At 47.7% G+C, this 25,580-nt stretch overlaps 2 long non-coding RNA genes across 2 annotated transcripts in view; one reads left to right on the top strand and one right to left on the bottom strand.

Annotated features, from left to right (window-relative positions):
* Positions 1 to 25,580, top strand: part of LOC140622343 (uncharacterized) — a 63,301-nt gene that overhangs the window by 24,444 nt on the left and 13,277 nt on the right. The window lies entirely within an intron of this gene.
* Positions 18,609 to 24,366, bottom strand: LOC140622341 (uncharacterized). Its single transcript, XR_012022120.1, has 3 exons — positions 24,300 to 24,366; positions 21,190 to 21,309; positions 18,609 to 18,956 (listed from the first exon to the last, which is right to left on the bottom strand). It is a non-coding gene; the product is annotated as an uncharacterized lncRNA (long non-coding RNA).

The following is a 25,580-nucleotide window of genomic DNA, read 5'->3' on the forward strand; positions in this document are numbered from 1 at the left end:
GCGGCACTAGGCTGGTCCGCGACTGGGGAACCTCCACCAGGTGAAGGTTTTGTCTCCGGAAGGCCCCGGGGAACAAGACTATGTCCCTCCCTCCGTTACTGGCGTCTCTGAACACACGAGCAGACCAACGAGTCGGCGCCTCCCGGCCTCCCAGAGCAGCGTGAGCTGAGTCCGGGGACGGGGATGGGGACGGGGACAGGAGTGTACCCGGGAGGTGACACTGGGGAGGCCCGGGGGTCTTGCTCCCGGACGGTCGGCGTGTCAGTGACACGCAGGCCCTGAAGGGTGGAGCCAGACCTTGTGCCACGTTGGGCCTCCTGCCCCCCGGTTGCAGGGTCAGTCCAGGGCCGCCCTTCCCTGGCTTCCTCCGGACTCCGCGCCTCGTAAGAGCCGGAGCTTTCCGGCCTCCGCCTGGAGGCTCCTCTGTGCTCCCGACTCGGACCACGCGGGTTTCCAACCAAAAGCATTTAAAGGCTCTGGGCACCCAGCGCCTGCTGTCCGTCGCGCGCCGAGCTTGAGCCCCGGCTCCAGGTTGTTGCTCTTCCCCCTTTGCTACTGAGGCCAGACGTTCCTTTGGCCTCTGAGGCAGAGTAAGGGGACCCTAGCTCCTGCTCCCCGCCGGCGTCGCGCTCGCCCCGAAACACCTGCTCCTCGCAGTGCCCCCGCCCGAGAACTCGCCCGCACGGGGCCGGGCGGGGCAGCCCTCCACGGCGGGGCGCGGCCCTGCTGCTCCGGGAGACCCCGACTCCTGCGCCCTCCGCCCTCCCCTCGGCGCCGAGCCGCCCCGGAGCCCTGCCTCTGAACCAGACCCAACCTCGGGCGAAGGGCTTGTGTTGACAACATTTCAAGGAAAACAAGACCAAACAGACCGCTTTAGAGGTTCTGGGCGCCGTCTAGAAAGGCCTTGGAACTCTTCCCGCTTGCTCCCAGGGCCTTGCATTTTCCCTCATTGTCCTCACAGAGAAAGAAGGTGGGATTCAAGCCAGTGGAAGAAACAGCCCTTTTTAAGAAGACATCCGTGTCCTCGGGATCCCAGCCATCGAGGCGAGCTCTTTGGCAGGTGGCCCCGCGCTTTTTCGCCAAGAGGACGTGGGCCCCGAAAGCGGAGCTTCCACTTAGCCAGTGTAGACGCCAAGGTTCCTCGTCGGGAGAACCTCGGAAAAGGCGCGTTAGAGGTTTGGCCGGGTCACGAAGGATGGGGAGCGCCTGTAACCGCGCCGAGACTCGTTCCTGGGCCGCTGGTGACGCCGGGGAGCGGCCGTGGAAGCCGCAGGCCTGGCCAGGGGCTGGGGACGGAAGGTCGCGGGGGAAGGAAGGCTCTTCTATTCTCAGAAGAAAGGAGACGATTTTCAGCAAAGTAATTGGTTTCCTCTACAGATGGACTAATTATTTGCCAATTCACCTTCCTTTTATTCTTTATTTTTGGGGGTTTGTTTAGTGTTGTTTTGCATTGTTCACATTTCCTGTTTTTAGGCCTAGCTCCCGGGCTCTAGTTAGAGTTTTCCTTTTTGCTCCTCCGCCTTCCCTCCCCGCCAGCAGCGCCCGGGCCATTGCAGGGGCCTGACTGCCCTTTACTGGCTGAGGGGACACGCTGGTGGCAACAGGCGGGCCTGGGGTCCCCGCGAGCCATCCTGGACCCGCAGCCTTCTGCTCCGTCTGCACGTCTTGCCGTCTTGGGGACACCTCGGTGCCACCAGCCGCAGCTTCTGAAGATGCTCTGCAAGTGCTCGGCCACCGCCAGGCTGGTGCAGGGCAAGGCCCGGCCCGATGCCCTCGGGCGCACACCCAGCCCGGGGCCTTGCTCCGCTCCAGCCGTGGCCCCGTGTGGATCCACCGAGCGCCCCTACCCTGACCGTGTCCTACCCGCGGGGCTGTGGCCCCACCGAGCCATTTCAAAGAGCAACGTGACCTGGATGGGGAGGACCAAGGACCGAGGGAGGCCTTTGTATATCAGTGTGTGGGGTGAGTTCTAGATCCCTCCCTCAGACATTCCAGCAGCGCAGGGGGCCCTGCCGCCCGCCTGGGCCAGGCCGAGCCTCCAGCAGAGAGCTGCCAGCAGGCTGTCCTGGAGACTTGACGCGGGCAGAGAGCGCCGGCTTCCTTCTGTGCCAAGCAGGCAGCCTGCCACCCCTCCTGGGACCACTCTGCGCCTTCACTTCTCCTCGATCAGCAGGGCTGCCCCCAGCCCCAGCTCTCCCAGCCCCCCACGCCCCCCAGGCCCCCCAGGCCCAGCTCTCCCAGCCCCCTGGCCCCCCAGCACCCAAGCCCCCCAGGCCCCCAGCTCCCAAGCCCTCAGCCCCCAGGCCCTCCACCGGTGCTTCAAGCGTGGAGCTCCACTTGGCGGGCGAGAGCCTGCGCTGTCATGCAGGCCGTGTGTATATGGACTCGAAGCCCGGCCACCCGCCCCTAGAAGAGACGATTTCTTACCATGTGTAGGGGCCACTGGTAGTGCGTGGTGTGCATGTGTGTACATCCGTGTCCATATGCATCCGTGTGCATGCGTCCGTGTGTGAGTCCGTGTGTGTGCACATCTGTGTCCCTGTGTGTGTGCGTCCATGTCCGTGTGTAGCAGCTGAGTGGAGAAAAAGCCAGGCATGTTTCTGATAATTCTGGAGCACTGCTTGGGACGGGCTGTGCCGGCTGTCGGGGGGCAGTGCTCACGGGAAACGCTCTAACACGTGGTGACCGTCGGGCCCGAACCCAAGGCTGCGCTCTCTCGGGCTCTTGGGCAACCTCCTGGCCACGTGGAGGGACGGAGGGCCCGGTGCACCCGCCCCTACAGGGCTCTGGGGGCATCTGTGCCCAAGGGTTCCCTTCCGCAGGGCCTGCTGTCCCCCGGGCGCCAGCCAGATGACGCCGACCCGACGGTGCGCCTCTGCCCTCCGGCCTGCACACACAGCGCACCGCGCCCGCCGTCCTCGGCCCGGGGCACAGCCACAGCCCTCCGCACACAGCCCCCGCGTGGCAGCCGTGACCAGGCCCCGGGGAGGGGGGGTCCCTCAGGCCTGGAGTCGGTGCACGTGCACACATGGTCTGCGTGGCAGGTGTAGGTTCCGTGTTCACGCACGCGGCACCCAGATGGGTGACAGGTGACCGAGATCTTCCTTTATAAATGGGTTGTGAGAAAGAAAACCCACTTAATGAAATAGAAGACCTGAGAAGAGTGTTTCCAATTTCTGGGGTGTAAGGTCCTTCTCTGCGGATCAGATGGCCCGTCACCGCTTCCCTGGGTGGCCTCTTCCCTTGAGATTCCCAGAGTCCTCCCGCATTCACTGCCCTGCTCTGCGCCCTGCCTGTGTGTGGCTGACACTTACTTCTGTTGCTAGAATTTGGTTAAAGGAAAAAACCAACAGCAAACAATGAGATTCCGTGCATCCCCCTCCCCGCCCCCTTTCCCCTGTGTGGACCTCATCCCACACAAGGCCTCCTGGCTCTCCCCACCTTGGCCCCAGAGACAAGAGCACTCACTGCTGTGTTTTATGGGTGTTCTGGAAATAGGCATTGGCTCCTGCAGACTGTAGTACACAGAATTTTAATGAGCACAAAGGCAGCAGCTCAGTCCTCTCCTCTGATGTGAGCGGGGTGACGTCAGCCTACCCAGGAAATACTGCATTGATTTTAAAATTGCTCTGAGGGTGAATAAACGGGCGTCCTGTACATTCCCTGAGATGCCCTACACCCCCCCACCTCCCCGTCTGTCTCAACCCCAGGAGCACCAGAGCCACCCGAATAGACGTCCTTCAAAATAGAGGTTGAGGCAATGGGGGGTGGGTGGGGGGGTGGGGTGGGACATGTTGATTTTTTTCCTTTTTAGGCCTCAATTTTGTAAGTTGCCATTATCCTAGATTTAAAATGGTCTGACATTTTTAGCTTCCAATTTGAGTATTTTCTTTCTAATTCTGGGATTTGGTTCATTTACTAAAACTGGGAATTGCTCTTTTGCATCATCTCCTCTGCCACTCTCTCTCCATCTCCCTCCCACATGTTTCTTGAAGCATATTTTGGTGCTTCGGCATAAAGGGCACTACGTGATGTTTTCTGTGCCTCCCATTTCACTCGACGAGATGAAAAACCCCAGTGTCCAGTGTGTGAAAAGCTGGCATTGTGGGCTGTCTTTAAGAACAGGCACCAGCTAGCAGGACACTGTCCGTTCCCAAAGGCAGATCCACTCCCCATGCCCAAACCCAAACACGCAGGGACAGTCCCCGGCCCCCTACGTCGCCAAAGGAACAGCCACCCCTCCCTCAGCTCTCTAGGTTGCGGTTAGGTTTCCAGGTTGCTGCCGATACAACCGTTTACTTTCCTTTTTGCAGCCTTCTCTCCTGCTTGCTAGTTTAGCTAGTGATGAATGAGTGGATTAATTAGCAAAGATTTCTCAAGTTCTCTGAAGAATAAACATACTCCTTGCTGCAAGCCTGTATTAGTTATGTGACATTAGGTCAGTTTTCCCAGCTTCCTAGAAAAAAAAAAAAAAAAAAAAAGAAAGACCCTTTTAAATTCAATGGCAATTGCTTCAGAACATTTAAGTTTTCGGGGATCCCTGGGTGGCGCAGCGGTTTGGCACCTGCCTTTGGCCCAGGGCGTGATCCTGGAGTCCCGGGATCGAATCCCACGTCGGGCTCCCGGTGCACGGAGGCTGCTTCTCCCTCTGCCTGTGTCTCTGCCTCTCTCTCTATGTCTATCATTAATAAATAAATAAAATCTTCAAAAAAATAAAAAAAATAGTGAAACAAATTTTTAGGTTCTGTTACAAACCTGTAGGATAGGGATCCCTGGGTGGTGCAGCAGTTTGGCGCCTGCCTTTGGCCCAGGACGTGATCCTGGAGACCCGGGATCGAATCCCACGTCGGGCTCCCGGTGCATGGAGCCTGCTTCTCCCTCTGCCTGTGTCTCTGCCTCTCTCTCTCTCTCTCTCTGACTATCATAAAAAAAAAAAAGAACATTTAATTTTTTGAGCAACTAAGTCTAGTATCTCAAGGTATTTATTTTTTATTTATTTATTTATTTATTTATTTATTTATTTATTTATTTATTGCCTTTTAGTTGATTCCGTGGACGCTTTTCTGCTGGAGAAAACTTCCAATAAATATTCTCTAGCTACCATGATTACTATCAGTGTTGTTAAAACTACCACTCATGCCAATGGAAGAATGAACTTCCATTCATACAGATCTGACCGTTTCGTAATTTGTTAAGCTCTCAGAGACGTGCAGGGAATTGTCCCCACTGTTCTCTGTACTCAAAGAGCGCACGGCACACATATTTCTAAACAATCATTGATAATGTGAGGCAGCGTTTGATATGCCAAATGCATGGTCTAGAAGAGTAGTCAGTGTCCTGGGAGGCTGGAGAAGGAGTGCTCAGAGGGGTTCCCAAGGGAGCCCCGTAGAGGAGGCTGCACTTTAAGCTGGTCTTTGAAGGATTCCTCATCTTTGTAGAACCGGCGCGTGTTCCAGGTGGGAGGGAAGCGGCCAAACCCCAAGGTGGGCACTCCTGACCTGCTTAAGAGTTAGCACATCCACAGGCCTGACGCGAATGCTGTCCCGTTCAAGTCTGGGACGAGCTTGGGAAAAGCACCCAGAACACCAGGCTGGAGAAAATTGTGTTTTAAGTTCTAAAGAACAGAAAATTCCATCGCATCTAGACTCTCCGACCGAAGAGGTCATGAAATTCTTTATTTCACCATCTTGGACGTGGTGGAAGAGTACTCTTGTTTGCAAAATGCTGAACCACGCCGGAGAGCAGGAGTTAGGCCACAGAGGAACAAAGGGGAGTTAGGGCTCACACCGCGCCTGGTGTGGGAGCAGAATTTGCTTGTTCCTCCTTTTCCAGTAATTACAAGGTGGGGGTGGGGAGGCTCAGATCTGTCAAAATGCCTTCCACGTAGCGGTGTTCGATCTGGGCTGGATGGATATATGAATAAATAACCATTGGGTTGATGAACCCAATAAAATGAACAAGAGCCATCATGTAAAGTCTGGAAGGAAATTGCCTTTATATAACTCACTTTCTGCTTCATTAAAGATTAACTCGTTTTTATCTACCTGTGACATGAGGCTGGACAAGGAAACTGATCCTTTTTTAGTCTCTCTTTGAAAGGTGAAGAGCACAGAGAGCAACACCAACGAAAGCAAACAGAAAACAAAACAGAGGACAGGAGAAAAGCCTGACACATCCCACATGTTAACAAACTAAAATCATGCATCGTTGATTGGCTGCCCCTCAGGGGGAAAGTGGCTGAACAACCACTGGAAAAAAGGACGTTTAAATGTTTTCCAGGTGGCTTTTACTCTGTCAGAACCCATTATGCTGAATGGGGATACATATTTACAGGCTGCTAATACCCAGCTGATAAGAAACCATATCTGAATTATTTCTAAGTGTCCTGGGAGCCCGGAGGGAGCTAAAAGCATCTTTGCTTAGATGTCACTCTCAATCAATTGCAGCTATTACCTGACTCGTCATTTACCCATAATCAGGGACTAGGACTTGAACCTGAATCAAGCTTCAATTTCCTTGCACTTGAAATTCAGTGAAACAGTCAAGAACTAAAAAAAAAATATGTGGTCAATATTCATGATGTGATGTTTTGCCTTTTAAAGGCACAAGGTGATAGAGTAATAGCTTTTGGACTAATCACTCAAGAGCCAAAATCGATTTCTAATCTTGATTGGCTTTTTATTTTTTCGGGGTGGGGGGGGGAGATTGGGGAGGGTTTGTTATCACAGATGTGGGCCTCCCTTCGATGAGGATTTCGTTTTTGGTATGATCACTAGGAAGAAAGTTTATCTGCTGTTGCCGTGTATAAGCTGTTTAATAAACTCAGGGTACATAGACTAAGTCCTAGTTTAATTTCTTGATATTAAATATCACTCATTTTTATTATGCAAGTTCTTTTTGAAGAATAAAGCTCTTGGGTTGCTATTAGGAACTGGATGTAGGCAAGCCATGTAATCTCTCTGATTTTCAGTTTCTCCGTCTAGTCTCCAAAATAAAATGACCTCTAAGGCCTATTTCATTATTAACTCTATGACTATTTATGGTTCTGTGATTTCAATCTGGTTTTCATCCAAACTGGCAGTAACCTCTAAAGGTTCAAGCCTGGAGGACACTGTGTGTTGGCCGTGGTTCATCCGCCGTGGAAGGGCGTGGCCTTCACCGCGACCAAGCCTATTCGTGGGCACCCGTTACGACTCCTCTTTTCCAGACATTTGTTTCCTTTGCTTAGAGCGCTGTGCTCCAGAGGTGGTCCCCGCACCAGCACCGTCAGCATCACCTGGGGACTTGTTAGAAGTTACAGGTTCACAGGCTGCGCCACAGACCTACTGAGTCATAAACTCTGGAGGTGAGACGGAGCTTTCTGAGTTTTAACAAGCTCGCCAAGTGTTGCTGATGCGTGTTAGACACTGTTCATGAGGTTCCAGTTGTAGGTGCAAACTGTGAAGTGATTTTGTTCTGCACCCTAAGCCACCACGTTAAAAATGTCCTCCGTCGTTCATTGAAGAGATTGGGACACGCGGCTTGGCTGGATCCGCTCTCCTGCCGGTTGTGGATCTTGAACTCTTCGTTGGATTGAAAGTGTTTTTCGATAAACCTTCAAGGGCATCTGTTGCTCTGATCCCAGCTCCATACAAATAGCCTCTTTCAGGACTCCCCGTGACTCTTGTTCCATTAGGCCTGCTCCCTGGCCGTATGCTTCACTCACCCTGTTCCTTCCCATATCCATATCTTGACTCCTATCATTGTCTTTACTGCCTGTAATAAGTTTTGGGCTTTCTCTCAATAGTCCAGATCCACCAAAATCTGCAGAAAATTACCATCTCCAGGAAGCTTTTCCCTGATCTCATCCCATGGGCAACCTTCTTCCCATTTAAAAAATTCTGTCCCTTGGATGCCCTTAAAATCTATCACCCGGAACAACATTTCTCAAATGGAATGATATCACGTAATCCCTCGAACAGGGTCTTTAAAATTCAGATTCTTACAAACCACTACCAGCAGCCTACTGAATCAGAACCTGGACTTTAACCAGCTTCTCAGCAGATCCGCTTGCACCTAGACGAAGTGTTTAGAAATTGTTGAACTAGAACAAGGTTGGAAAACTTACTCTGTAAAGGACCACGTGGTAAATATTCCGAGCTGGTGGGTCATATGAGCTCTCTCACAACTTCTGGATCAAGTTTTCATTTCGCCTCTTCAGGTATAGTACAAAAACAGCCCTAGATAATATGTGAATAAATGGGTGTGGCTCTGTTCCAATAAAACTTTATTTACAAATATAGAGACCAGGGGCTGTAGTTTTCTGGTCCATGAGCTGGATTATTTCATTTAATAAAAATGAACTACAGCGTCTAAAGGGTTACTCTGCACTCAGTAGGTGCTCTTGGAGCGAATAAATAAAGGAACCCCAAATAATGCAGTTGGTGGAACATTTTAAATTCAAAATAGACAATTATCACAAAGTAATGTTGCTGGATGATCTTCACTAGAATCGTGCTGACATATGGAAACTCTTGGTGGTCGGGGAGAGGGATAATGGGAAGCATGGCGTACACGTCTGAATTCTAATTAAGCCTGCTCATTTCTTGGTTTTCCATCTACAAATTATATTCCACCTAATTGACTTCCTGACAAAGGGTTGGTTGAGGAGTAATTTGTTTAATGTTTTGAAAAACGCTGCATAGATGCTAAGTGTTATTGCAGAAGGAGGTTTCTAAGGAAGAACCAGCATTAAAACTGTGTTTTTTATTCCTGAGCAAAAGGTTTAGTTGAACGTCTCCTGGAAAGTGGCACTTTGCCCCCAACTCAAATGTCACCCTGTTCTCCCATTTTACTCAGGAAAACCTCAAATACATTGTGTGGGTGATATTGAGAGACGTCAGGATCAAAGCGTATTTAAAGTTGCTAAGAGGAAGCAGATGTTCTCCCTAACTGGGCAAAAGATTCTCAGAGTTTCCAGTGAAACATAAACTTCTCGAAGGCCCCATGGGATCATGCCTTAAAATGTCATGCTTTTGTTTATGCCTCCCATATGCAAAACAGTGGTGAAATGTGTTGTTCTGGGAGAGATGGAGGAAAGTTAATGAGCTAGAAACAATAAGGGACGCTATACTTGGAAAAAAATTGGAACGGATGTTATCCTTAAAACAAACAAAACAAAAAACTAGGGCAAGATTAGAATAGTCACTTCCCTCAATTCTGTTTCTTGTATATGTCTTTAAACATCTCTCTCTGAATTACCCTGGTTGGCTGGATTACCAACGTGTTTTCTTTCAGATTTTCTGTTCTCCTGTTTTTCCGAGTAGAACTAAGTTAAGAAGTTTTTTCTTAGCCCCTATGGATTGTACCTTTTTCACTGCAGCTAGCAACCAAAATAGAGTTGCAAGGGAAAGAATGGTTGGTGGCTTTTAAACTCAAACTGAAATCCGGGGGTGAAACTAATGCTTTAAAGAGTGATCTGAATGCAGACAATTATGGTTTTCAGCCAGAAAGAAAGGTCCAGAGACTTGTATTCCTCCCTCATCATAGTAACGTCAAGTCGTTGCCCCTGTAGAAAAATCTAAATAACTGTAATATTTTATCTATTATATTTTCTTATATAAAAACTTGATGAGAAGGTAAATTTAGAGAGATGAGGGATCCCACAAGGTTCAAGACCAGCCTACAGTTGAAAAGAGGGGCAAGGGAGCAACGAGAATATTCTGGGTATCTGAATTACTGTAGAATGATTTATATGCTGAGAGTGGTGAACTTGGTTGTTTTTTTTTTCTTCCTGTTTACTCTCTCTGGATAAATCGATGAGGGATTAGTTGGTCAAAGTTGACCAATTATAGCTCTAATGACTATAGCTGTTTAAGCACACAATCGATGAATCTGGCTTTCCACTCATTTTGTTGAAGTTTATTAATTTAGGAGTAGATCCCAGTGCCGTCACTGGGAGTGAGGCAGATAAGTCTAGAGAAGGAGAGAGTAGAATCCTGAAAAGCAAAGAGCATTTATTTGAGGGACCGTCGGAAGGCTGGCTTGACCTCACTCTAAGGCAGGGGAGGAAAGTCTACGCAGGCAATCAGGAGCGTCCATCCCATCTACGTGGTTGGAGGGCAGCTCAGAGTGTGGGTGGCCCACCCTGGAAACCGTGTCCTAATCACACCGTCATGCGAGGTGTCACGTGCGGCCTGGCTCGGACCGAAAGCCTGCGGTGAGGACGGCTTGGGGGTGAACACCTGCCCGCACAGGTGGGGGCACAGCGCAGACTCGAAGGCTCATCTCTGAAACGGGGGGTGCTGGTCACCGGCTGCTTCTTCCTCTTATCTCAAGGACCTGAAGGAACCGTGGAGAAAACTGTCAGACTCGGAGAACATTAGGGCCGGAAGGCACCTCACGATTCCATCTTCTGTGCACGGAAACACTGGAGTCCAAAAGCGAGGATTTCTTCCTCCAGCCCCTTTCTGCTGTTGTTGTCCTTTTCAACAGACGTGCGGAGTTTTCAGTTTACAAAGGGAGGCAGCTTCCATTAGTTTTTTCATTCCTACAGCAATCCTGCATTGTAACCATGTTATGTTAATAAATTCATTTTATAGATGAGACAATCAGAGTCCAGGGAGATGATGTGAACACTATCCTGGCCTTCTCCATCTCTTCACCTTATATTCACCGGGTCACTTAGTCCAGTGGAGACGAACTCTTCACTATATCCTCAGTTCTTCTCGGGTGCAGGTATCCCCACCATTCTGGTTACAGAAGCTCATGATTGACCCACTTGCTGCCAGGTTTGATCCAGACCCTGATCCTATGATCCCATCTCCAGATATACTAAAAAGAGAGAGAGAGAGAGAGAGATGATTCTGCTACTGCTCAGTTTAAAACCTTCAATCAATCCCAGAGGGCACGTCCTCGGCGTCCGGCCTCGGAAGCTCCTGAACCCTCTGCCTGTGGGTTTAGCCTCAGCACGCACACATTGTTCTCACCCCTCCTCTACCACAGCCGTCGCCTGGTTTCTACTTTTTGGCTCTCAGTGGGTCAGCTGGTAATGGGAGAATGACACGTAGCAGGAACGGGAACATCTCTTCCAACTTGTAGCTCAGTTGATTGAATCCATCTGAATCTCCTGGCTAACATGGTGCCAAATATTTGGTAGATGCTCAACAACAATTGGCCAGATGAATGGATGATGGAAAGATGAGCTCCTTTAGCTCTACTCAAAGCCAAAGCTGCAGCATCTCTCCTGATGGAAAGGGGCATGATTTACTCACCCCAGAATTCGGGACCTGTAATGTGATCAAAATGAAGGTTTCATTTAGGGATGTGGTTTTTCTCCAAACCTCTTCGAATACTCTTCAATCAGTTTAAGTTTTGTAGGTGTCGGCTGGTCTTCTCTTGTAGATAGTATGTATATCCTTTCTAGAACTTGACTTTTTAGGATACTTAATAAACACAGTATTAGTTATTAAGTCCGGTATAAGGTGTGAAGCTTGGATGAATAAGCAGTAGGAAGCCTTTTTCTGAGTTTGACAGGAGTTACTTTCCAAGTATGGAACATTTTAATGTATGTCTGTTGTAATGTAGATGAAGATTCCATTTCTTCCATTATCAGAGCTGTGAAAAGAAGGACAGCTCTTTCATTAGCCTTCCATCAGGCCATGTTAACATGGACATTAACCTTCAGCAATGATTACTGACTTCTATTTTCCGCTGAACATATTAATCGTACGCTAATGTTTTGCTCTTATCAAGACAGAGGTTTATCAATTTCTTTTTTTTTTAATTTTTATTTATTTATGATAGTCACAGAGAGAGAGAGGCAGAGACACAGGCAGAGGGAGAAGCAGGCTCCATGCACCGGGAGCCCGACGTGGGATTCGATCCCGGGTCTCCAGGATCGCACCCTGGGCCAAAGGCAGGCACCAAACCGCTGCGCCACCCAGGGATCCCCTATCAATTTCTTAATTGACCTCTAATACACTTGAAAATTAGGAATAATAAAAAAAAAGAAAAGAAAATTAGGAGTAATAAACACATGCAAATTAAGGCTTGTTTATACTGAGCAGAAAAATCTTTTGGGTTGAACAGATTTTGGCCCACACACTGCCTGTATCCTTTGCTCCATTTTATTGTTGTATTAACTTTTTTTCTTTTTGGTTAAAAGCATGAAGAATTTGCAAGCTATAAGAAGTATTTTTTTTCCCCCTTGGTGATCTTGTACCTTTGATTTTATGTTATTTATTATTTAGTGGGTATTGATACAGTTTTAATAAACACTTTCACTTTGACCGCCAAAATGTTAGCTAGCTGGGCAGGGCTTGAATGTTCCTCTCTTGACGGTACTCTCACAACTAATACAGGTGAGTGACAGGAAAGGAAGAGGGGGATGGGACCCTTGGGGGACGTGAACTGAATGTGGAGCCTGCGACGGTCCTGCACGTCAGCCTGGGCCCTCCCGATTCCTTGGGGGGTGGTCACGTGTAGGATGGGTAGCAAACCTGGGCATGGAGCCCACAGCTGCTGTGGATGGTGTGTCTCAGGCTGGAGCAGAGTCCCCGTATCTAGAAGCCCAGCTCAGTTGTCTTGATGAGCAACAGCCCAAACGGCCGAGGCCACTGCTGGTCTTAACTTGGGCCGCGCCATTCCCGTGCCAATTCTGGTGGAGCAAAGACCCTCTGTGATGCCACGTCCCCTGCCACTAACTGCAGTCCAGGCTGTGGGTTAAGAGTGGAGTGATTTCCAGGCACCTTGGTGGCTCAGTGATTGAGCGTCTGCCTTTGGCTCAGGGAGTGACCCCGGGGTCCTGGGATCGAGTCCCACGTTGGGCTCCCTGCAGGGAGCCTGCTTCTCCCTCTGCCTGTGTCTCTGCCTCTCTCTGTGTCTCTCATGAATACATAAATTAACAACAACAACAAAAAAAGAATGGAGTGATTTCCACGACCGAGGTCCAGCGACCTGGCCGTGACTGAGCTAAGAGACCCTGGTGTCTGCTGCCCGGCTGTGTTCTGCTCATCACCTGCTGTGAGCTCTGAGGGACTGCAGGGCGCGGGTCATCACCTTTAGGATACTTCCATCTGGCTGGCCGTTGCTGTCTACCTGCCCTACTTTGAGTCTCTAATGTACACACCCCCCTAGGATGACTGCAGCCACCTGAGTCCTGCACCATTGTGCCTCTCAACCTGATGCTCAAATACTGGATCTGGATCTTGTCCGTGTGGACCTTCTTATCTACCCCTGCCCCTCACCAGGTTTGCTGCTGCACCTGGGTCAGTTCCCCTAGTCCCTGCTCTGAGGAATTAGAGCGCTCTGCCTATTTTCCCTCTACCTCCTCCCATATTCCTAACTACCCATCATGACTCCTGCCCAAAGTAGCCTAAGTTCTGAAGGTTCTAAAGCGCTATTAGTGTGCTTGGTTTGCCCATTGATTTGTAGGTGACAGATATGTGTCAAATGGATTTGTCCCCAGGGGGGAAAAAATAATTTGTTCTAGAAGCAAGGAAATAGGGAGCCTTGGGCAGGAATGGAGGTTTCAGTAGCCCGTGAACTTTCTAATCTTACTTTTAATGTATGAGCTTTTCTTACCTGTCACAGCCTTGCTGCCGTCAAAGGCCTTGTTATTGTGTGTCAGACCTTTAACAACTCAAGGTTAGCAGCAGGAGTAGAAGCAGAGTCAAGATAGAAGAATTAAGCATGGGCCCCTTGGATGTGAGAAAGTGGCAAGGTATGACATGTCATGGGCTATTGGAAAAGCCCCCATCTGAATGGGCGTAGACATGGTCTGAGAAGCAGTGACTTGCACCTGTGCATGATGGGCCCCGAGAATGACACCAGGGCAGGGGGGCGACCTGTGGATTGTGGCATTGTTCTAACAGGAAGGGTCCCTGAGGTAGGCCTGGTGATTTAGATTCTTGGGAAGGATGCAAGCATATTTCTACAGGTTGTAAGTGATCTGGAAGTTTCAGGAGAAAGCTAAAGACAGTTGAATGTAGCCTAGTTTATTGGGGGGTGCTCTAGGCTGCATTTATTTAGTTGGCACTTAACGTGGCTAAATTTCTTGTACCACGTCAACAGATGGAAAGAAGAAACTTGAGCTATTGTCTTTAGTTTAGATTTCCTAAAAGTGAGGTCCAGGAATTAGCTGGGTCAATATTCCCTGGGTTGCTTGTAAAAATGCAGATCTCTGTGACCCACCTGAGACCTACTGAATGAGAATATAGTGGCATCTGTGAATCTGTCCTGGTCTTACATACTCTGAAAATTGAGGATGGATTTGGGGACCTTTTAATTTTGTTCCACCCAGGGCGGATTCTGAGAACCTGCATATAGATGGCACATAGAATGGGCCCTGTTCAGAATAAGAAGTCAGCGAAAAGGTTTTATTTATTTATTTATTTATTTATTTATTTATTTATTTATTTATTTATTTTTATTATTATTATTATTTTTTAGCGAAAAGGTTTTAAGACATTTTTGAGTATAGGGAAATGCTTTTGCTCTATGAATATACTTCTGGCCTTCAGGGATGAGAAGGGTCGCCCCTAAGTCTACTGAGGGGAGGACATGACCCGCAGGTACACAGGGTAGATGGTAGAAGGTCTACTGGGAATATCCTGGGAACCAAGGGAGCTCAGAAGGTCTTCAGGAATTGGAGAGACAACCAAACTGGTGTTCATTCTTTGGATTTCTATTGTTAGGGCTTGCGAGTGATGAACCTTGAAACAACTCGCCTAAGATTAACCCTCAGGATGGTTTGAGGGTTGAACAGAGCTTCCCCCACCAGAAATTATTGTCTATGAATTCCTTCACTGAGGAATTCAAATTCCTTAAAATTAGAGACTTTCAAGGAGAGTAGAGCTGTGTAGCTGGTATCCACAGTCCTGAAAACAGGGTTATGTGTCTATTAAATGCCCGACAGGCGTCTCATATGGCTGAGGAGTGATTATCTACATTTGCACGATGCAACTACGGTAGGCACTAGCTATCAGGGGCAACTTCAACTTGAATCAATATTAAAAGTTCTGTTCATCAAGTCCCACTAGCACATTTCACGTGCTCAGGAGCCACACATAGCTGTCACATTGGATAGCTCCGATGTCGCAGGACATGCTCTTGGTCAGCACTAATCTAGAAGAAGTAGATTTGGTGGGGAGAGTGAGCAGGAATGTTTCTCTCTACTGACAGACGCTGGCCAGCACAGGGTGGGGAAGGTAGACCAGGAAAACAGAGGTAGCCTTAGTGTTGAAAAGATGAGATCTAATCCTGGGTGCACCAGGTTTGACCATTTTCAGCCCATAAAACCGAACCAACACTGTAGTGTATTTCCAGTTTACGTCTGGGCCAGTTCCCAGGGTGAATTCCTGATGCTGCCCTGATTCTGAGTCCAGTTTCCGTGTTTGGAGGGGTCGTGTGTCGGGGGGCCAGGGGGGAGGCTGGCGTGGTGGCCCACCAGGGAATGTACCTGTTAACTAACATGTGGCTTACTTGTGAAGTTGCTAGTTGGGAAGTGGGCTTGCCTATTTGGGTTAGAAGGGCTGAGTCCCTCTGGGGTCCCTGTAAATGCTAATCCCTCCGAAGAATGCAGCTTTGGGGAGGACCCGCAGGAAGCCAGGTGCCTGCCTCCCCCAAGGCACCCGGCAGAGAGTGCAGGTGTGGAGACCGAGCTGGGCTCCGCAGGCCAAAGCCACCAGTGTAAAGGAAGTCTCGGCGCCCCTGCGCGTGGGGAAAGAAGAGGGGAGGAAGTGCAAGAGGGTAAGCCACAGGTTTCTAGCAAAACTAACTCTGTTTTTGTTCAGAGTCTCCTTCCTCCCTCCCCCGGCCTCCGGTGTGGATCCGGAAAGGCGCCGGTAGGCAGCGGGCCGTGGCCCTGAACTCGCAAAGCCAGCCTTGCCCCATAACTAAGGCTTTCTCTTCTCGGGCCAGCTCGCCTGACTGCCGCGTTCCCTGTGGGTTCTTTCCCACGGGGCTCTGGGGTTCCCGAAGCTCAGTCCCGGGCAGATCCGCCCGCCTGGAGCCAGACACAGCTGATGTCAGGCGCAGGCCACGCAGCCGCGCCGCCCGCTCCGACGAGCCTCGTGGGCAGCCTGGCACGTGCCAGGCACGTTGGGGGATGATAGTTGATTCTCACCATAAACCCAGGGGAGACAAGCTGTCATCTCCACTGCACAAGGAGCTGAACTGGGGTTCCAGGACGTCACATGACTTCCCCGAGGTCCTCAACCCGCCTTGCTGGATAGAGGATTTGAACCGGTCACAGCTGATACCAACACCCACTTGTGTTTCCGCTGCTAAACTACATTGTTCATGAGGGCCTGAGAGCACTTGAAATTTGCGGCCGAGCTCTTTTCACCATAGGACTTAGTGCTTGGAGAAAGGAGAGATTGGACGTGACAAGATCTGGTGGCTAATGTTATATGTCAGTTGGATTGGGCCATGAGGTGGCCAGGTATTTGGTCAAACACTATTCTGGGTGTTTCTGCCAGGGTGTTTCCGGTGAGGCTGACATTTTAATCCAGTAGAACAGATTATTCTCCATCATGGGATGGGCCTCATGCAATCAGGGGAAGGCCTGAACAGAACAAGAGGACTGGCCTCCCTGAGCAAGACTGTCTTCACGCTTTATCTGCAGCATTGGCTGTCCTGGGTCGTCAGCCTACGGCCCACACTGCACATCTGGACCTGCCATCCTCCACGATCACGTGAGCCAATTCCTTGTAATAAATCTCCTTATGTAACATCCTATTGCATCCTATTGGTTCTGTTTTTCTGGAGAATGCTAATAAACATGAGGTAAAAGGAGACTGAGACTCTTCCACATTGAACAAGATCCAGATCCTTGACAGGCACCCTTGCCGATTAGTTATTATAAGCACTTTCCAAAGCACTTAAAGTTAAAATTCTAGCTGTTTAGAAATTAAAAGGAATGAGAAGAAATGATTTCAAATGGGAGCCAGGCATGAATCTGTTTCGCCTAGGCATCTCTTTTCCTATATAGGATATTCAGGATTTCTTGAAGCTGACCTAGTTCTGTACAGATAAAATTCATAATGGTTGTGCAAGTCAAAGAACAGTCACTTGGTGTGTATAAAAATTCAGTAAAAATTGAGTAGACACGATAAACGTTCATTAGAAATTCAGCAGATAAGTGAGCAATTGGAGCAGATTTGGAGAAAACCATACACTTTACAGATGGGTCAGCACAGTATCAACTGTGGGCCAGGCCTCCGGTGGGAGCTGCGAGCAAAGCTCTCATAGGGACTCCTTTCTCAGCAGTTTGCCTCTGCTTGTGCTGGTGTCTAGGGTCGTTGTGGTGGGTCCTTGACATCTTTCTGTTTCTTTGTGGGTTGTCTGCAAGGTACACCACCGTCATCCACTGCTGGCCATTCTCCACGCCCCAGTGCTTAGGTGAGTCACTTGGAAAATGTTGGGAGAAAACCTATAGTTTATCCTCCCATAATATGCTTGACATGAGCTGGTGAAAACTATAGCACAGGAGCACGTCTGAACCACAAACTCAGGAGTTTGATGGGTTTACATGAGCTTTGTCATGTGGCTTGTAAGTTTTGGAAACCTAAATTCTAAGCATTCTGCATTAATGGGAGCCAATCAACTTGATAATTCAAAGGATTCCGAGCAATTTTTTAATGTCATTTTTTTTCTTCCTAGATCTTAAGGTTTTCAAATTGGTGCAGTAATTTAGCCACAAGTTTTACGGTTCGGTATGTGCATATTGGATGCTGTCCTTCTTGCTCTTTTTTTTCCCCTTTATTTCATGAAAGTGGTCATGCCAAGTCCCTGATTGTTGTCCTAGATGAGACTGTTACCCCGATATCATCTAGCCATTTGGATTCACAGCTTACACTGAGGCAGGTTACTCCAAGCAGTGGCCTAGTTAAATGATTTCCTTGAATCATTTCTAGGTTAACCAGTTTATAACCAGGGTTATAAATTTTTCATTCCACGAATGAAACCCATGCTTTGGGTTTACCAGATGACCAGCTAACCAATTTAGCTTTAGAAAACAACAACACAGGTGGGAGCTATTAAAGATTTTGAAGAGGAATTTAAAAAATAATAAAGTCCTACTTTAAATATATTATGAAGAGAAGATAAAATTGCAGATTTCCGTGTTTGGCCCAATATGTTTTTTTTTTTTTTTTTCCCATGGAGATTTAGTTATGAATGGTCTTGAGGATCTGTGTTTGGGAAGCTCACACGGATTCTTACTAAACCAGAGTGCATTTTCACATGCGATGGACTGGTGCACGCAGTTAGAATGCAGCCCTCGTATCACATCAGAAGAGTTTATGTAAAGATCTGGATTGTAGACATATCTGAGAGGTGTCTTTGATGTGAACTTCTTCATCAAGCCTTGCATCCAAGCCCTGAGCAAGCCCTGTTGCTCCTGTCCTCCCACCTATCTCTATTTGCACTATAAACCCTCAGTCCAGTTCCGATCGTCTTTCCAGTTATGCAATAGACTCCTGACACGTGGCTTGGCTTCCACTACCCCTCATCAGTTGAGTCTCTGCAGGGTTCAGAAATACCGCTTGGATTAAACTCCCACCTCCCGTCCACAGCCCCAGCCTATGTGACCCCTTCTCCGCCCACCCCCTCCTTCCTCACTGCCCTCTGGCCTTCTTCACTCCACAGGCCTTTGGATGTGGCTCCCTCCACCACGATGCACCTCACCAAGCACACACACATTTGCTCTCTTTCTGACTAGTGGGTGAGCACCTTCTTAGCTTTTAGAGGTTAGCTTAGATGTCACTTCGTTGAAGTCTTCCGTGATTATTCAGTTTATTTCCTTGATAGCCCTCAGCACACTTTGTACTTAAGAAATTGTTTTATTCGCTTGTTCGTCTGTGCATGGATACTCTAAGTTCCTTGACTGTAGGACTATGTTGCCTTGTTTGGCGCCGTAGATTTGGTGCCTGCAACATAGAGGGTGCGCCTGGATTATTGGTGGAATGAAAAATCTATAACACTGACAAGTGAGGAAGTAGTTAATTGTTTTTAATAAAGGACTCACCAGATGATCATGCTTTGGGTTTACCAGATGACCGTACTTTAACCGATGACCGTACTTTGGGCCATCACCACACTTTGTTCATATAAATATAATTCTTAGACAAAATTTTAAGAGTCTATCTGTGACAAAAGGTGAGGTGCACCTGAAATTTTGTGCTGAGTTGAACTTTGACTTTGTTTAAAATACTTCTAGATATTTCCTGATTTGAAAAGGAAAAAAATACATCCGTATACATCTCCTGTCTATCAGACTGTATCTCCCAGGCTCCCTCTAACTTATTTACACAGACAAATGCCTTCTTTTATGTTATACGGGTACTTGTGAAAGTTTCTTGAGCACTGAAATTTTCTAAATCAAATTACATTTCCTGTTATTTATATTTTATAGATAATTCGTCTTAATTTCATTGATTTTGTTAGGTATGGCTTCTAATTACCATCCTCTATCCTACCTTAATCTACAGTATATATATTTATACTTAAATGCACCAGAGGAAATGCTACATAAAACAACTCAGAATTATTTTGTAAATAAAGTTATTAGACAAAGAGAACAACTTTCACCTCCTGCATCTGTTGATGGTGTATTTAGATATTCTTGGGTCTCCTAGAGTCAGATTATACTTAGCTCCTCTTTCTTTGTAGGATTTTGCAACACAGACAGAAAATATAGGTTGAGATGAAATAATAAAAAAATGATTTGGAGAGTTGTGTTCTCTATGACTTACAACAAACCACAACCTCCCTCCTCCCCCCCCCCACAAAAAAAGAAAAAAACCCACCCTAGCTCCTGTTTGTGTTTAAATCCTCAACTTAGAGATTTGTTTGAAGTCTAATTCCCAATCCAGTCTTAGGAGGCTCTGGCTTCTGTTGTGGGTGTTGAACTGGCACAGTTTCTGTGTGTATTACTTATGCCTTCCTTGGGGTCTGAACTGAAAGCCTCATGGATTTAGAGATGGATTAACGCTGGCATTTGGGGTATTACAGATGGAACACTGTGGAACCGTATTTCAAATAACTACAATGTGTGTATTTCATTTGTCTTCTGTAGTTCCTGAACGTGAAAGGGAAAAATATTTTGCTACTTCTGTTGAAACCAAATTAGAGAAGTTACGTGACCGTGATTTTAAAGGTTTGGGTTCACGCATTTATATTAGTAGATTTTTCGTAATCAACCAAATTAATTCTTTTGGCTACAATGTTTTAATGTGCCTTTTGCCCAAATCTCTCACTGCAAGGCAGACAGGGTATCAGCTAATTGTGTTTCTTCACAGGTTTGACTGAGCTTTTCAAATGAGCAGAGACCTACTTATTTTATTAGCCTAAGTATTCAAATCTGATTAATATTTGGACAGTGTTTAGTTAGCAGGAAGAAAAAGAGTTTTCAAAAATTAGTCCTGTCATATTTTAGGAAGCAGTTTTCAAATGTGAAGCACGGGGGCTTCTCAGCTGTCCTCACGGAGGGCCTGGAGAGCTCGCGCCGGGGAGGCGGCCGGGAGCAGGTGCACGGCTGTGGCTGGGGGGGGGGCCGGCGGGCAGCACTAGGGGCCCCGCCTCCGTGACCCTCGGGGCGCGATGGAGAACCACGGCGATGCCACCAGCCTCAGAGACCCGTTCCCACGGAACGAGACACCTCGGGGACAGCCCCTGGCAGAGGGAGAGCGGGGGTAAAGGGAGGGATGAAGAGGGAAGCGAAAGGGTGAGAGCGGAGGGGAGGCCGCGTCTGCTTTACCCGGCGCAGTCCAGATCCTTCTCTCTCCTTCCCTGAGTCAAGCCGCCCTGGAACTCCTTCCGACCCGGCTGCTCCGGCCCTTTTTCCTCCCGGCCCCGCTTCCCATCAGGGTCCCGCTGTCTTTTCTAATATAAAAGCGGGGACGGGGCGGGGGGGTCTTGCCACCTGCCTGTTTCTCAGGCTTGCCGCCTCCCAAACCTGCATGGTGCCGGCCCTGGGCTGTGAGGACAAAGCGCTCCTCGGGGCTTCCCTGGTCAGGGCACCTGGGGAGCCCTGGGATGCCCTCCTCATTTTCCTGTCCTTGTTGTCGTCTTCATCTTCATCTTCATCTTCATCTTCATCTTCATCTTCATCTTCATCTTATCTTCTTCTTCTTTTCTTTTCTTATTTTTTCTCTCTTTCTCTCTTTTTTTCTTTCTTTCTTAACCAGGACAATGTGGCCCACTTACCTCTACACAAGCTGTTGGCTGTTGAGTAATTCGGTGATGGAGAGGGCTTGGGGCAGAGCTGCCCAACAGAAAGATAATGGAACCGCAAACGTGGACCACATGTGTAATCTAAGTTGTCTGCTAACCACATGCAAATAAAAAGTAAAAAGGTGGGATTAATTTTAACAATATATTGTATTTAGCTCAGTATATCCAAGATATTTATCACTTCATTATGCAATCAATATTATAAATTATTAATGACATATTTTGGGGGCACATTTTGATTTGGAATAGCCACATCTCAAGTGCTCAGTGTGTCTAGTGGCTGCTATATGGTAGAGGGCAGGTTTAGACAGTTTCTCTTTTAAAGCTGTACAAGAATTTTAGGAATAGGTTAAAACCATCTCTCCCCAATTCTCCATATGAAGAAAGTGGTGCATAGGCAGACAAAGTAAATTGACTAATATTATTGCCCAACTGGTTGGTGCCACAGTCAGAACTTGAACTCTGTTCCCTTGACTCCATTCATCGTTTATTTCCAATTAAACGTCTAACTTACAGATTCCATTTTAGAGGTAAAGATAGGGAGACAAACCTTAAGAGGCTCTTAGCTATAGGAATCAAAGTGAGGGTCGCTGGAGGGGAGTGGGTGGGGACGGGGTACCTGGGTGATGGGCACTAAGGAGGCACATGATGGGATGAAGGCTGGGTGTGATATGCAACTGATGCATCACTGACCTCTGCATCTGAAACTCATGATACACTATGTCAAATAATTGAATTTAAATAAGGTAAAAAAATAATATGCAGAAGCTCAGATGAGTGAAGTCACAGTACATCTCCCTGAGAGGAATGGAAAAATTCCTCCAAGAGTAAAATGACAAATTCCGGACAGGATTATGTGACAGGGTGAGTAAGACACCAGCTCATTAATACCATAAGGAACAATTCTTGCAAATTTTATTGACAAAAAAGTTGTATTTCAACTTGAAAGTGGTATTAATGGTTCTTGGAGTGCATAGCACCATGCCTGGCCTGTAGAATCTCTCCCAAACCTTTGCTCAATTTAAGCACTTAGTAAAAAGAGTAGAAAATTAAAACTAGACTAAATATTGGAAATCATTTAGTTAGGCTATGATGCTAAGGTGCCCAGTAACTCAACACATTTTAATACTTTCCCCGCCTTTTCATGTTTTCAGATGAGAGAAGTGACTTGCCCAAGTAGTGCGGCTGCGAATTTATAGAATTCAGGTCTCTGTAGACTGCCTAGTGATTTTTTTAAATGATTTCATTTATTTATTCATGACAGATACAGAGAGAGAGAGAGAGAGGCAGAGACACAGGCAGAGGGAGAGGCAGGCTCCATGCCAGGAGCCCGACGCGGGACTCGATCCCAGGTCTCTAGGATCAGGCCCTGGGCCAAAGGCAGGCGCTAAACCGCTGTGCCACCCAGGGGTCCCCCCTAGTGATTTTTTTAAAAACATGATTTCGGCTCCTCTGATCAGAGATGAACTTATACCTAAGCCATGTCTCATGGATGGAGGAAGCTTGGGACCTCAAGACATGACATTTAAGCTGGAAATTTGGGAAAGCACTTGTGAAGATAGAGACCTCTCTGTTTCTTGAGGGTGCTACTAAAAAGCTAGGGGAATACAGTTATTTTGGTCTCGTCTAGTGCTCTGTATTTTTAGGATCTCCCGTGAAGAGCTCCCTTGAGGCGCATGCTGCACTTGGCATGCCAAGGAACCTCGGGCCGCCTACTGCAAAAGCAGTTGACAGCATGACAAGACCCGGGTGTGTGTGTACCTGTGAAAGCCCGGGTGCTTATTCAAGACACTCTTGCTTTCTGACTCGAGGTTGCCTCATTCTTTCTTGAGCCCCGAACGGTTCTAGCACTGAACCTGGGCAGCTGTCAGGATGGAGCCATTTCTGTCCAAACGCGCTGCAGGCCTCAGCCTGCCAGGTGTCGAGCCCTGACGCTGGCTTCCAGGTACTGCAGGGTATGTTGCAGGAGCGAGGGCCGGGCAGCAGCGTACGCGCGGGGAAATGTGGTGACATCAGGACGCCGTGTGACTTGGTGTAGCACAGTGAGGCTGCGCTGAGAAGTGAGGTGGAAGGAAATATCCCCAGGATAAAAAAGAACTGGATGGATTTTTTCCTTCCCGGACAGATGTTAAATAGGCTTCACTTGTTCAGTGGGGTCTGGTAATGAAAGCTGGCAGGATAGGAAGGTTGTTTCCGGTTCGACTGTCTCCCAGGGTCACAAAAGCCTTCTGTTATGCCGCGTTCCCGCCAGGAGCTGCCCAAGTCGGGCAGTCGGTCTAGCGAGTACCCTTCCCTTTGCAGGTTACTTGGGACGCAAAACTACCAGTCAGCAGAGCGTGTATTGGACGTCAGGTGATGTTTACCTAGTTCTGAAGACATAGCCCCAAACTGTGATTCCTAAGTGACGATTCAACACTGTTTCATTAGAAACGCGAAGCAAGAGGAAGGAAGCCGTACGTCCCTCCTCTCACCCTTTCTCTCTTGGCGTGTGCGTGTGCACGCGTGCACGTGTGGGCAGCCGTGTCTGTATAACACTGTGCGGTGAGCTGAGCATCACAGACTGGAAATACTGGTGGGCTCCTGCCGAGCGCGGCTCCTGTGCTACCTCGCCCCCTCGTCAGGCAGAGCGTGTTCTTATTTGCAGACTTCCACCAACTATCCCGTTAGCTGTTGGAGGGCAGCAGCATCACAAAGCAAACGCCGGAGATGTAATTAAATCTTGGTGAAGACGAGATTACAGAAGTGTGATTCTAGAACTAATCCATTGGTAATCGCCGTGTGTCCCCAGTAACAGACTTTACTCTGGATGGTTCCTTGAAAGAGATTATAAACTTCTCGTGCTCATAGAATAACCAGAACAACCTCTCTGGCGGGGGGTCGGGGTGGGGGTTGGTGCTACTTCAACCTTAAACTAACGTATTCTGTACAACCAATGACAAAAGTGGAAAAAGCAAGAACCTTGGGATTCATCTGATTGGGTTAGGATCCCAACTTCACCACCTACGACATGTGGACTCAAGCAATTTACTAATCTCGCCAAGCCCCAGGTTCCCCATGTGTATAACGGGAACAATCGCACCTACGTCTTAGGATCCTTGTAGAGACAAGTGAGTCTTGCATGATGTTTGGCTCCTTAATTGGTGATGTATTAATGGTTACTATGGTAACGATGAAGACAAAATTCCAGCATTGGTTCTGGTAAACTATTACCGCCTTTTGTCTGTTTGTTGAGCCTTGGTGACATTACACCAGAGCAAGGATGCTATATGGCCAAACCTAAGTGGTCAGCACAGAAGACAAAAATACCTCTTTCTACCCACATTTATCTTTGAACAAAACCATAAAAGCGAGTTCCATTCTCCTCTCTTTTGATAAAAGCAAAATGTATTCACTCTAAGTGGCTATTAGAGAGCCAAACTCCGTACAGCCCATTCCATATAATAGGTACTCAAAACTCATTCACTCTGTAATGGCTTAATATTTTCTGTCCAGTGACTAGTGGTGGTGTAGGCTCCTAATAAAACATTACATCAACTCTTGAACCTCTGAATCTTCCAAGCAGATGTTTTCCTAACATTCTGTAAATACTCCAATCATCTCAAACTGCTGGGATTTCACCTTTGTACCATTTTTAGAAATTTGCCCATTGAGTAATGGGCCTGTCTAATCTGTTTGACGTTTATTGGTGCTCCAAGGGTAGCAAGGTTGGGAGATGTAGCAGAACACAGTCTAAATAAATCAGCGGAAGAAAGCAAACCAAATCACAGGGGGAGATTACAGTGTCCAAATCATTTATACACTGGTGATTACCATTTCACCTGGGTCCAAGTGATGTCACACGAGAGTCTCCAAAGCCCTAGGAATCATTCATCAATCCGCCAAACCTGCTCATCCATGGTTCCACACTGAAACCGACCGGTGTGCTGGAGACTCACAATAGTCTAGGGCGGGAAGAGTAATTAGTGAGGAGGAGGAACATGGGGAGAAGAAAAGGGACTGGGTTTGAGGGTTTCTGGCACCACATCCAGTATTAGTTAGGTGTGTGAATTTAAGGGAGTCACTTTGTATCTCGGGGCCTCAGTCTCCTTCACAAGGAAACGTAGGCATATCTGTGTGTTCCTGTGTTTTTGCAAGTGTGCACGTAGGGGAAATTGGCTGTGATTTTCATAGTTTTAAAAGGATCCAAAAAAATAAATAACTAAATAAATAAATAAAAGGATCCAGAACCTCTATTTCGAATGATGTGTAAGTCAAAACTCAACATAGAAAACTGATAAAAGCAGTATTAAATGTTTGGGGAAAGGGACCAGAGCAGACTGGGCTTCTCACATCTCATGGCAGCTCTAAATAGACTTGCATAGATA

The sequence above is a fragment of the Canis lupus genome, chromosome 31, assembly GCF_048164855.1.
Source record: "Canis lupus baileyi chromosome 31, mCanLup2.hap1, whole genome shotgun sequence".
Lineage (NCBI taxonomy): Eukaryota > Metazoa > Chordata > Mammalia > Carnivora > Canidae > Canis > Canis lupus.